Raw genomic sequence first — 12,224 nt, 5'->3', positions numbered from 1 at the left:
GGCTGTATTTGAGCTAATGTTCATTGTAGCTTTATCCAAAAAATACAAAAGGTAAAATCAATTAAGACACCTAACAAACAATGGTTAAATGAAGTGTGTTATATACTTTCAATGGCATACCATCCAGCCTTAACATGGAATGAAATTAGGATACACGTTAAACCATGGTCCCACCTCAGAGATGTTATGCTAAGTGAAATAACTGAGACACGAAAGGATGTGATTTATGAGAGGCACCTAGCATAGTCTTCCTATGAGGGTGGGAGGAGCGGAGAGGTACTACTCAATATGTGCACAATTTGTATTTCAGAAGATAAAGATGTTCTGTGGGTGGATAATGTACGGTGCACAGTGTTATGAATGTGTACCTACTGAACTGTGTACTTAAAAGTGCTAAATTGATGTTATGTTCATCTTACCACTCGAATACAATGATAGTGTAGGCAGAACGCTTATTAGGATGCCAGCAGACAATAAAATTGTAAAAGCACTTTGTTTGGCCAGTGTTCTTGGCATGCTCTTTGGAAAATGCTCCACTCAGGGAGTGGGCAGGAATTGAGTCCAGGGTAGAGTGGTAGTAGCTGCTCCTGATAGGACAAAGCAGTTGCTGTAAACAGCTTTCTGAGGAGGACACAAAGCTGAAAAAGCAATGGGAAGATGGTTCAGGCAGACCACACAATGGAGTGTTGTGCTTGCTCTGGATCTTTTGGTACTGAGGGGATGGGGGGCAGAAAGGAGAGAACTGGATACCAAAGGCACAGAGGAGCAGTTGGAAAACAAGGGACAATCCAAACAGCATTACTCAGGCCCAACTGATCTCTGTAATCAGAGGTAGACCAGTAGGCCAATGCTCTTGCCTCATCCCCAGCCCTCAGCATACATTGTTGAGGTTATTCCCACCACAGCCTCTTCTCTGCTATCTCCATTGTCCAGCTATGTGGGCACACTCACCTTCCGTGGGATTTCAGGACCTGAGCAGTTTCTCCTGTGGTCGCCATAGCATATTCTTCCACTGGAACAATGGTGAAGGAGTTTTCCTGAAGATGAGGAGGCTCTCTTTTCATTTCTTCCTGGGAGGCATCCAGAAATGGTACCAGCTTGGATGCCAGGCTGCTGCCTATATGTTTTTTCAGCTCTATGTAGCTCTTAAACTACACTAATCTGAACCCATTTTGTCTTCAGATGAGAATGAACTCATCTCGCTAGCAATGTGGTAAGTTCCTCAAATACGCTCTAAAGGGTCATTGACCTCTTAAAGTCACTGATCCTGCAATCCAAATAGAATGATCCCTTATGGGGCGATGCTGATAAGGACTGTAGTTCTGATGTCTGGACTCAGAAGTGTTGAGGAAATGAGCTGACCAAGAGTGCCAACACACACTCCTCCAAAGCTGATGCCTACAAAGTGCACAAAGGCTCCGCTCACCTTGTGACACACGAGTGAATCTTCAGCTCCTTTGTGCCATTAGAAAAAATATAGTAGTACCTTCTGGAACAGCAAAAAAGTCTCCTGTTCTAGGTTGTGAGTGTCACTGGGCTCCACTAGGGTCAGCTTCCACTCCATCTTTTACAGGACTTCACATAGACAAAATGATATAAAACATTATATTTTGCTTTTCCTTCTGGACTCACTCCAGATACCTACTCACTCTGAGTCCTGAGAAATCCCTATCTAAATGGTCCTATGCTACTTCCAGGGCCAGAGCTGGCTTCATTCTCAAATCTATCCTCTCCAGAGCATGTACACCCTGGGGCCCAAGGAACTGCCAGAAAGTGGCTATGTATGAGATCAAGGATAGATGCAATCAGTGTAGAGTGGCTATATGTGCAAATAAAATGTCATTCTGGCTGCAAACAGCCGTTATTTGAAGACAGGATGATGGGTACAAGCAGGAGGCCTGGTTCTGGTTCTCAGTGATGCCATTATGTTCTAGCATTGAGTTTTAAAGAGGTTATCATTGTGCAGAAGAACACCTGGTACTCCACTTTGAAAGCTTGTTGTTGAAGGTTTGCTCCCCAGACTGTGGCACTGCTGAAAAATGATGGAACCTTAGTAGGTAGGGTCTGCTAGAGAAAAGTTATATCATGGGTTGGGTGCCCTCGATAGGGAGATAGGGACCTATGCTGGCTAATTGTATAATATATGCTAGTGCCATCTGAGAGGAGGGAGTCTCAGTTGAGAAAGTATCTCCATAAAATGAGGATGTAGACAATCTTGTAAAGGCATTGTCTTAATTAGTGATTGAAGTGGGAGGGCTAAACCCATTGTGGATGCCCCCACCCCCTGTGCTGGTCCTGGGTTTTATAAGAAAGAGGATTGAGAAAGCTATAAGTAGTCAAGCAAACCAGTAAGTAGTTATACACACACACACACACACACACACACATACACACACACACACACACAATCTCTGTATCCGCTCTTGCCTCCAGGTTCCTGCCCTGTTTGAGTTCTTGTTCTGACTTTCCTCATCAATGCACTATGATGTAGAAATGTAAGACAAATAAGCCCTTTCTTTCCCCAAGTTACTTTGGTTATGGTATATCATCATAGTAATAGTAACCCTAACTGGGAAAAAAGTGTTACTGGGATGGTGGGGTATTGCTATGGCAGACCTCATCATGTTGTTTTTGGGAGAATTATGGAAGCACCTTGGAATTTTGAGCTATAAAAGCCATTGAGTGGTCAACAATTGGTGAGTTGTTCCGCGGTATCTTGGAAGATAAGAATGTTGAGGGTGGAGTTATGCATTATGGAGGCCCGGCTTATGAAGTTTCAGAGGAAAGCAAAAACTTTATGTGAGTATCTTTGTGAAGACTCTGAGGTGTCTGGTGAGCTGTAGCAGAAGAATTGCTTGTGGTTAATAAGAGACAAGGACAACTGAAATGAAACTTGCTTTGCTGAGACAAGAGATGCTGGCAGGCTGGAACTGAGAAACTGGTGGAGGTTAAGAACAGGCTAGCATCATTGACATTGAGGTAAAATAACCGAAGCTGTGGTGGGCAAAGTTCTATCTCCCTCTGGCAGCTGAAATTGATAGTGTAAGAGTCACCCAGGTAGGACTGGTTTTAAAGGCACGAAGGTCATGAGGAGCAGCTGGGACTCCACACTGTGAGAGATCAGGAGGGGCCATTGGTGAAGGTGAATCCTCAGTAGCAGTTGAAGGCCCAAGATGGAAGGGGTCATGGAGAAAGCTGAGGCTTGGGATCCATGAAGAGAATTCAGGAGAGGCTATTGGTGAAAGAGCAGCTCAGTTGCAGCAGAAGACCCCAGCATCTTGGAGATGCCAGTACCATGGGAGCACCGCCGAGACTCACACAGCAGGCATTGAGTGGAGATGACCTGAACTTAAAATAAGCTATGTATGTTACAGAGGGTGCAACCAGAGAGAGACTTGACCCAAGGCCTTTGGAAGAGTCCCTAGATGGTGAGTAGACCCCAGACACTGGACATTTACACTGTTGGAGTGATTTTGCTTTGATTTGATTGTGACTGTCATTTCTTCCCTCGTGAAGCAAGAAAATACTTGCCTTGTTATTTTATGTTATAGGAGCTCACAATTGAGGTAAATTAGATTTTAAGTCTTTGGATTTTTTAAACAAGCCTTGATATTTTAAATAGACTGAACTTTTAAAGTATTTTATACTGTGAGGTCCTGTAATTGTGTGATCTTGGGGATGAACAAGAAAGTAAAGGTTGTGGCTTAACCATGGTGTGTTTGTGTGTCAAGGTGACAAGGGGCCAGTTGTGCTGACTAGTTGTATGTGGATTTGACTCATGCTAAAGTCACTGGAGAGAAGGGAACCTCTGTTGAGAAAATGGTGCCAGAAGATCAGGCTATAAGCAAACTTGTAAGGCTTTTTTTTTCCCAGATGATCATTAAAATAAAACATTTTATTCAAGTTTCCAAATAAGCCTAATGATTGGTCTCTGAAGATCTTTGTAGATGGTTGTTTTGGCTCAGAATTATAAACCAGAGGGCCCTCTAGATCTGGTGCAGGCTCCCGTTGGCTCTATGTTTACTGCCTCAGTCTCTGTGCTTATTGTTTCATAAGAGACTCGCTCAGTTGATTCAGTGGGCCTCATTCTCCTGATGGCCTCTCTCCCCTCTGTCTCCCACATTCCTTCTGCCTCCTCTTCCACAGAGTTCCATGAGCTCTGAGGGGGAGAGCTTTGACAGAGACATATCATTTAGAACTATGTATTCCAATGTCACCCACACACACACACACACACATACTGCATAATATTTGACTATGGGTCTCTGTATTTGTTTCCCATTGCAGGAGGAAACCCCTCTGATGTTGGCTGAGTCAAACACCAATCTCTGAGTATAGCAGAATATCATTAGGGGTTACTTTATTTTATACCTAGTGCTTGGTTTTACTCTATATCTCTGGGCTATCTAGTCTAGTCTCTGGTTTTTGATCACCCAAGCAGTGTCAGGAATGGGTTCCATCTCATGGAAAGAGCTTTAAGTCATCGGGCATTGGTTGGTTACTTCCAAAAGCTTTGTGTCATTGCTGCCTTAGCATATTTTGCAGGCAGGGCAAAATTTAGGTCAAAGGTTTGTTGCTGGGTTGTTGTTCACATTTCTCTTTCGGTAGCCCACAGAGTACTTTCCCTGTACCAAAGAACATGGGTTCTATGTACACACTAGATCTACCTCTCCATATTAGTGAATTGCATGGATGTTGTCTTAAGCCTTGGGGCTTTGCTGTCAGTTGTGGCCAGCAGCCTATTTTCAATGCATGGATAGTTTCTGGCTTTCCATGAGACCCCTTTTGCCAACAACTCAAATGGTTGTAACCCAGTCCCGGTAGTAGAAGGTTCCTCATTATTTGGAGACTTCGTTAGGATTGGTAAGGCATTTTCTTAATTAATAATTGGTATCAAGGGCTGGATGGAGCTTCCCAAGAGCTGGTTGTCCTGGGTTCTATAAGGAAGTGTGATGTTTGAGTTCCTGTCCTGATTTCCTTCAGTGACAGACTACAATGTAGATGTATAAGCTACATAAGCCCATTCTTCCCTGCCAAGTTACTTTGGTCGTGGTATTTAAACACAGCAATAAAAACCAAATTTCCACCTCTTATCTTTTTGTTTCCCGCCACTTTGAGATGATTAGCTTTGTTCCACTGCTCACCCCTATACACACACACAGTCATACACACTCACACACACACTCTCACACACACATTCTCACACACACACTCACACACATACACACTCTCACACACACTCACACATACCCTCTCACATACACACACACTCACATACTCTCACACACACACTCACATACTCTCACACACACACTCACACACTCACACACTCTCACACACACACACTCACACACACACACACACACACACACACACACTCACACATACACAATGTTCTGCTTCACCACAGACCCCCAAACAATGAACCCAACTGACTAAAACCTAAAACCATGGAAGTTATAGGCCAAGGTAAACTCTCTTCTCTTTAAGATGATTCTGTCAGATGTCAGATGTCTCACGGAAACGAAAAGCTGACTTTATAGGGTGTTTGTAAAGTATATTTATTAAGATTAAATGAAATTTCATTTAATAAGTTTGTATAACTTGTTTTTTTTTTTTTTTTTTTTTTTTTTTAATTTGTAAACTTACCCCAGGTTTTATAAATGCTAGCAAGCCTGGGATAAGCCTTGAGGACTTAGAGTCAATAACCACTAATAGTAAGAGAAAAGACATTTGGTACAGATGCAAAGTCCACTAAATTTCACTAAGAAATTGTCAGAGTGCTCAAATGCCTTGACAGTAGCCAGACCGCCAATCGCACACCGTGAACATTTGCAGTAGTCTAATAGGTCTTCAGATAAAACTCGGATTGTTATTTGTAATTCAAGGGCTTCCTGGGTTGGCGGTAGTCTACCATCAACAGTGAACATCTGCAGACCACATTCTCGTACAGAGTACCCAGAATGTGTGCACAGCCCAGTCTTTTTGTTATCTGTGTATCTAGCACAACCATGTAACTGAAGAGGTCTTTCCTGGAATGTCCCTTTCCCTACTACAAATGGACATGGCATGACACAGTAAGCTAGCTGTCTCTCTGGTATTCTGTGGGACACATTTGTGTGACTCAGCCACACAGCTGGGCCTTCAGTCATCAGCTTCAAATCATCTCTCTTTTGTAATTCTTATGCTGTCTTCTAAGGGCATTTTCAAAGGGCCAGATTCTCATCCCCAAGCAGCTTATGTGTGAGACCAAGGATCCATGGTGGATAAGAAGCATTTGTGCTCCAAGTCCCTGTGACTTTCTGAGAATTTTAGAGCTCAGTCTGCAATCCGGGTGCCTCCTTGAATGTCACAGTATAACTGAAATGATAGTGGCTTATTCACAGTTAAGGGTATGGGCTCCATCTGTGTGTCATTTCCTTTGGACCTGTTCCTTCTGGGAACTTAGCCTTTATTAAAATGTGGCCCCACCATTGCAGACATTTGCTCACAGCTTCTGCTGGAGCAAGGCTTATTGGTTCCATTCTCCATTTTGCAGATCTTAGATGACCTGGCTGGGCCCTGACCCACTGGCCTAAGTTCACTGCCACTATACCACAGAAACTACACCAGGACAGGGCGGTATTGTGTGATGTGACTGTTGCCAGGCCATTTGTGACAGAAGCTTCAGCTCCAGAGTGAGATGGCCTCAGAATTCATCCGTCTGCACATGAGCAAATTATTTATCTGTTGAGCAACCCAGGCACGCTACTCAGTGAGGATTATATACAGACATTCTTAGGGGCCTCTATACTCACCTCATGGTTGCTTCTCAGTAAATATGGACTCTCCCTCCACAAATGATAATGCAAGGAGTTGAAGTACAAGATGCATGCCGTCCAGACAAGTATTTGTGGTACCATTTTCCTAGGATCCACAATTTATTTCCCCACTAGGCCTTTTTCCTCCTCAGTCCAGCTGTTTCCATTGAAAGGTTTCTAGGAAATGCGCTACTTACCTTTCCTAGCCATAAGCAACTTTGTTGCCAGGCCCAGTTAACACAGCCATCAGTACTACGACTCACCAAGATGATGGGCTTAAACAGCCTGCGACAGGACAGCTTGACTTCTGTACTGCCTTCTCTCAGGCAGTTGGAGAACTCTGAAATCAGAAGACATGCTACCCTGAAACTTAAGAGCCACAACAGTCCTGCAAGCAAGAGAGCCTACAGAACCTGGGACAGTGGCCAGGCATATGCTCCCAGTCAAGTGACCCCAGATGTTTACCTCTGGACAGTATAGAAAGTGGAGTGCCAGGGGAAGAGCCAACCTGTCAGAATATGAGAGAGAAATCTAGCATACCAGAATAAAAGCAGCTCTGGATCCTAAACCACAAAAGCCAACTGGTGCTTGCCTGTGTTGAGAAGAGTTAATGACAAGACAGTCAAAAATGGAACTGAAAAGCACTCAATGCATTCATATTCTGGTGTTCCCTCTCTTTGTGTCCCTTTTCCTGTCCTTACTCTCATCTCTCCCTGCATTGGCCTGCTTCTAGTCTTGCCTCCTCACAGACTTTCCTCCCCTTTTCTCTGATCTATGTAACCTGCAAATGACCATCCTATGCCCCCAGGCTTAACTAATATAAAAGGAGAAGAGACAACCAATCATCTGTTCTCTGTACATATGTATACACGTCTGTAGAAATAGATGCATACATGGAGATGTAAACAAAGACATAGATTTAAGTAGGCATCATATCCATCTGGACTTCAAATCTACAAAGGGTTCTGTGGCACCTGACTTGGCCCAGAGAGTCAGCCAGAGTCTAACCAACGCCAGCACTTAGTATCCTAGCTAACAGGGTTTCCCACAGTGAGTGAGAAAGAAGAATTCAGGGTGTCTGTAAGCCTGGAATGTATCCTAAAGGTATCAACAGTAGCTTTGTGAATGGGGACACTCAGAGAGTCAGAATCATGATGCTCTGTGGATCGAAGATCACCACGTACCACATATGATAGATGGGTAATGACCTAGCCAGCAAGACTCCTATCAAAACCCGAGTTGCCTAAGCCATCATTGAAAACTTGTTCCTGAGTCCTTATCCTCATTCCGCTGACTTTATGCCAACTCAGGCCTGAGTCATTATCTGTGAGATTTCCCAAAGGGCCGCCTACACAGTGCAGCAGCTCATGCTTGGCATGGCTTCTATTCCGTTGCATTATTTTCATAGGACCATGGTACTGGGGAGCATCAGGATGGAGTTGGGAATACTCTGAGTGTCCAGGGTGAGAAAGCAGCAAATACAGCGTTTGTTTGCCTTTATCTCTATTACTTGTAATTCGTTATAAATATTTCTGACTAGATAACTATCCATGTGCCACTGCTTTTCCCACTTAGTAACATCTCAGGAATCCCACATGGTCCTTTCAATGAGCTCTTAAATTTCCATCCATCAGATTTATTGCATCCAACAGCATTCCATTCAACTGATCTTTATTTCTGAGAATATACGGTGTCATTCAAAACTTTTACTCATATGATTCCCACAAGTTCTTAAGTCTGTTCAGAGACACATTGTCTCCTTAATCTTTATTAGCTTTTCTGGGGATTACAAAAAGCACATTATAAAATATTCCCATAATCGAACGAGCTGGAGCAAGTTCGTATCTACTCAATGGTTCTTAACCTGTGGGGTCGAGACACTGTGAGGGTCACATATCAGATATCCTGAGTATCAGGTATTTATGTTACAATTCATAACAGTAGCAAAACTACAGCTATGAAGCGGCAACTAAAATAATGTTATGCTTTGGGGGGGGGGGGGGTCACCACAACATGAGGAACTGTATTAAAGGGTGGCAGTACTTGGAAGGTTGAGAACCACTGCTCTACCTTCGATGGTGTCAAGACCATCAGTGCTTCTATTTGATTTCATGCTAGCAATGCCACACAGCAGACTGGGGTGACAGCAGAGGAAATCAAGGCTCCCTGCCTTGATAGACAACTACCCTGGGCTACTGGGTCCTCATATCAAAAGCAAATCAATGGAAAATTAAAATCAAAGGGAAATGTGGATTATAGAAATAGCAACACCATCCTAAACCCCAAGGAACTCCGGAAGATTTTGTAGTTGGTGTCAAACCAGCGACATATGGAATGTGAGCCATGTGGGAGGAAGATTACCAAGTTCCTGAGGAAGGATCCCCATGTATGATGAGGCTGGCTGTTGCCTGTCACTTTGCATTGCTCTAGGGCCAAGCTTGCCCATCTTTTCATTCAGAAACTAGCTGTTAATTGAAGTTCTCCACTCCTAGTTCAAAGGCACGTGATAAAGCAGTCCTGTTAGGATGATGATTGATACAGACTACTGGGGGTGGAGGGGACCACAGGCCAGAGTGCTCTACCCTACTCCTACCTAAACATCCCCAGGGCACCCTAGGGAAGCTAAACATAGGACATGGATGTTACCTCTTTTGGTACTGTTCTGGCCTAAAGATTTAAAGTTAAGATCCTTGGGAAGGTGGTTTGGTGAAATGAAAAAGAACCATAAGTCAACAGAAGTGCTGTATCAATGGAAGTGCTATGGTTTTGTTTGTGAATTCAATCCCCGTGTTCCTTTTATCTTCTGAGACAGACCATTGCTAAGTAGAGTCAATGAATGGCCCCTAACAGAGGCAGGAACTCTCTTGTGAGAAAAATAACCAGACTCCTGTATATACCACAAGCTAATATACATCATTTGAAGGTAATATTATAACATGGAAAACAAATTTCCACGTAAAACTAGCTAAGATATTTTAGGAAATGAGGGAAGAATTTTTCCATATGGAAAAATAACTAAGAACTAATGAAATTAATGAAGTGAACACAGGAGCTACGAAAAATGTCATACTTGACAAAAGACACAGAAAGATACATGGAATCAGAAAAATTAGTTGATAAAATTGAAGATGATGGGCTGGAGAGATGGCTCCGTGGTTAAGAACACCGATTGCTCTTCCAGAGGTCCTGGGTTCAATTTCCAGCAACCACATGGTAGCTCACCACCATCTGTAATGGGATCTGATACTCTCTTCTGGCGTGTCTGAAGACAGCTACAGTGTACTCATATACATTAAATAAATAAATAAACAAACAAATAAATAAATAAATAAGGGTATATGATGGGTGGTTCTGTCAACTTGGTTAGACTAAGATGTTCCCAGGTTAGTAATGAATGGCAGCAGGTGTGTCTGTGCTAACAAATCAGGAGGGCTATGACTTTATGAATGGATTAATATCTACATGGATTCACACATGATCACTGTAATGGGATGTGGTGAAAGGGAGAAGGTAAGGCATAATGAAAGAAGTAAACCATTGAGGAGGTGGCCTTCGGGCTCTGTCTTGCCCTGGCCCTCCCATATGTCTTTACTCTATTTTCAGGATACCTCCTGTGAACAGATCTGCTGGCACTGTCACCCCCTCTCCACCATGATGGACTGACGTCATCTGAGACCATGAGCCAAAATAAATCCTTCCTCCCTCAAGCTGTGTCTATTGAGCATTTGGCCAGAGTGGTAAGAAAAGCAGCTGACACAGCAGGGAGACTGAATTTACTGAAAAGCCGGATACCTGTAGCAGCAGCAGATTCTACCAGTGATAATTCAATGAAGTAGGTCAAAACATTCATGTAGCAAAATAGAATCTCTTCTTTAAAAAATCTGAATAAAGAAGATGAAGTAAGTAAATTATGTATATTAACATAATATACATATGTTAATGTATGTATATTAACATAAAATGTATGCACCCATGAAATTCATGTACATATCAGACACATTAGAATGGGTGTTTGTAAGAGAGAGGAAAATAGAATTAAAGTATGCAGACAAGAATGCATAAATCAATTAATGAAAGGCAAAAAGGTCAATAATAAAGTATGCTAAAAATGAAGAACATAGTTTACGCTCTGAAGTATATAAGTATATACTTATATAAAAGTATGAAGTATATAAGTATATTAACTATACATAATTACATACTTGACTTAGAAAAGAATGAGTTTCATTGTTTTGAAATGATATTACTGACTTCAGAGAGAGCCTAAAAGAATACAAAAATGATTAGAATTAAAAACACATAAAAGTTTTAGAATGAGTAAGTGTTTCATAGTTCCCTTATAAATATCACTGTGAATAAGTCTGTTACATTTCACTAGCCAGCACACAGACAGAATATTTCAGAATATTTCAGAAAGGGTCTTTTCCAGTGGTATTTCTAAGCAATATGAAGGGCCTAGGAATCCATTAGACTCCGTGTGGAAAGATGTTAGTGGAGAAATGTTATGATTTTCTTCCAAGTGACTAAAAGGAAGTTAAATAAATGAAAATAAACATCGTGCCTTATGGGTTAGAAGATTTGGAAATCAGTCATCTGTTATCACAACCTTGATCTTTCTATATTTAATATGATCTGAATTTTAATATGTCAACAAGTCTTTGTAGGTGGATGGATATAGGAGTAGAAGTTGCAGTATTGATGCCAACAATGCAAAAATAGTCTTGAAAGAAGGAGAAGCGGGAAAAGAGAAATTGGAAAAAGGAAGAGGAGGAGGAGCAGGAAGAGGAGACCGGAGGAGGGGAAGGAGGAGGAGGAAAAGTGAAAGGAAGACAGAGTAAAAAAGAAAGGAGGGGAAAGGAGTCATTGAGCTGTGACTAGCCACCTTCTTGACTAGTCAGAGTTATTATAATGTTCTATTTGCACAGACAAGAAGGGAACAGAGCTCAGAAACAGACTTACAACCACATAGGGACAATCCGTAACACACGGGCTCAGTGCAGACAAGAGGACATCAAACATGCTGGGAAGGCATTTAGAGCCGTCCCAGCACTTCAGGCTTCACACGGATCCCTCTGGAGTCTTTGGTGGATCTGGAGGTGATTTGTGTGCAGTGATAGATGCAGCTCTAACTTCGTTCTTCTGCATTTGGACATCTAGATTCCCCGGCACCATTTGTTAAAAATGTCTTTCCTGCCGTATGTATTTTTGGCTTCACTGTCAATTATTGATAGCTATGAATATCTGCACCCATATTGGGTCTTTTATTTTAGTCCATCAACCTGCATGTCTATTCTTTGTCTGGTTTTTGTGCCAGTACCATTCTGTTTATGTTATCATAGCTCTACACTACAGCTTGGAGTCTGCTGGTCCCCTCCCCCAGCATCCTTCTTTTAGCTCAGGATGCCTTTGGCTGTCTGGGATCCT

General features: G+C 42.4%; 1 long non-coding RNA gene across 1 annotated transcript; it reads left to right on the top strand.

Annotated features, from left to right (window-relative positions):
- The first annotated feature begins 2,724 nt into the window (after nucleotides 1-2,724).
- LOC143441119 (uncharacterized) lies at nucleotides 2,725-10,626 on the top strand. The gene is made up of 3 exons (XR_013108343.1): nucleotides 2,725-2,799; nucleotides 3,375-3,428; nucleotides 10,404-10,626. It is a non-coding gene; the product is annotated as an uncharacterized LOC143441119 (long non-coding RNA).
- The last annotated feature ends 1,598 nt before the right edge of the window (nucleotides 10,627-12,224 follow it).

Source organism: Arvicanthis niloticus, chromosome 1 (assembly GCF_011762505.2).
Source record: "Arvicanthis niloticus isolate mArvNil1 chromosome 1, mArvNil1.pat.X, whole genome shotgun sequence".
Lineage (NCBI taxonomy): Eukaryota > Metazoa > Chordata > Mammalia > Rodentia > Muridae > Arvicanthis > Arvicanthis niloticus.
Note: the sequence above shows the minus strand (reverse complement) of the source record. Positions and strands in the feature narration are given on the sequence as shown.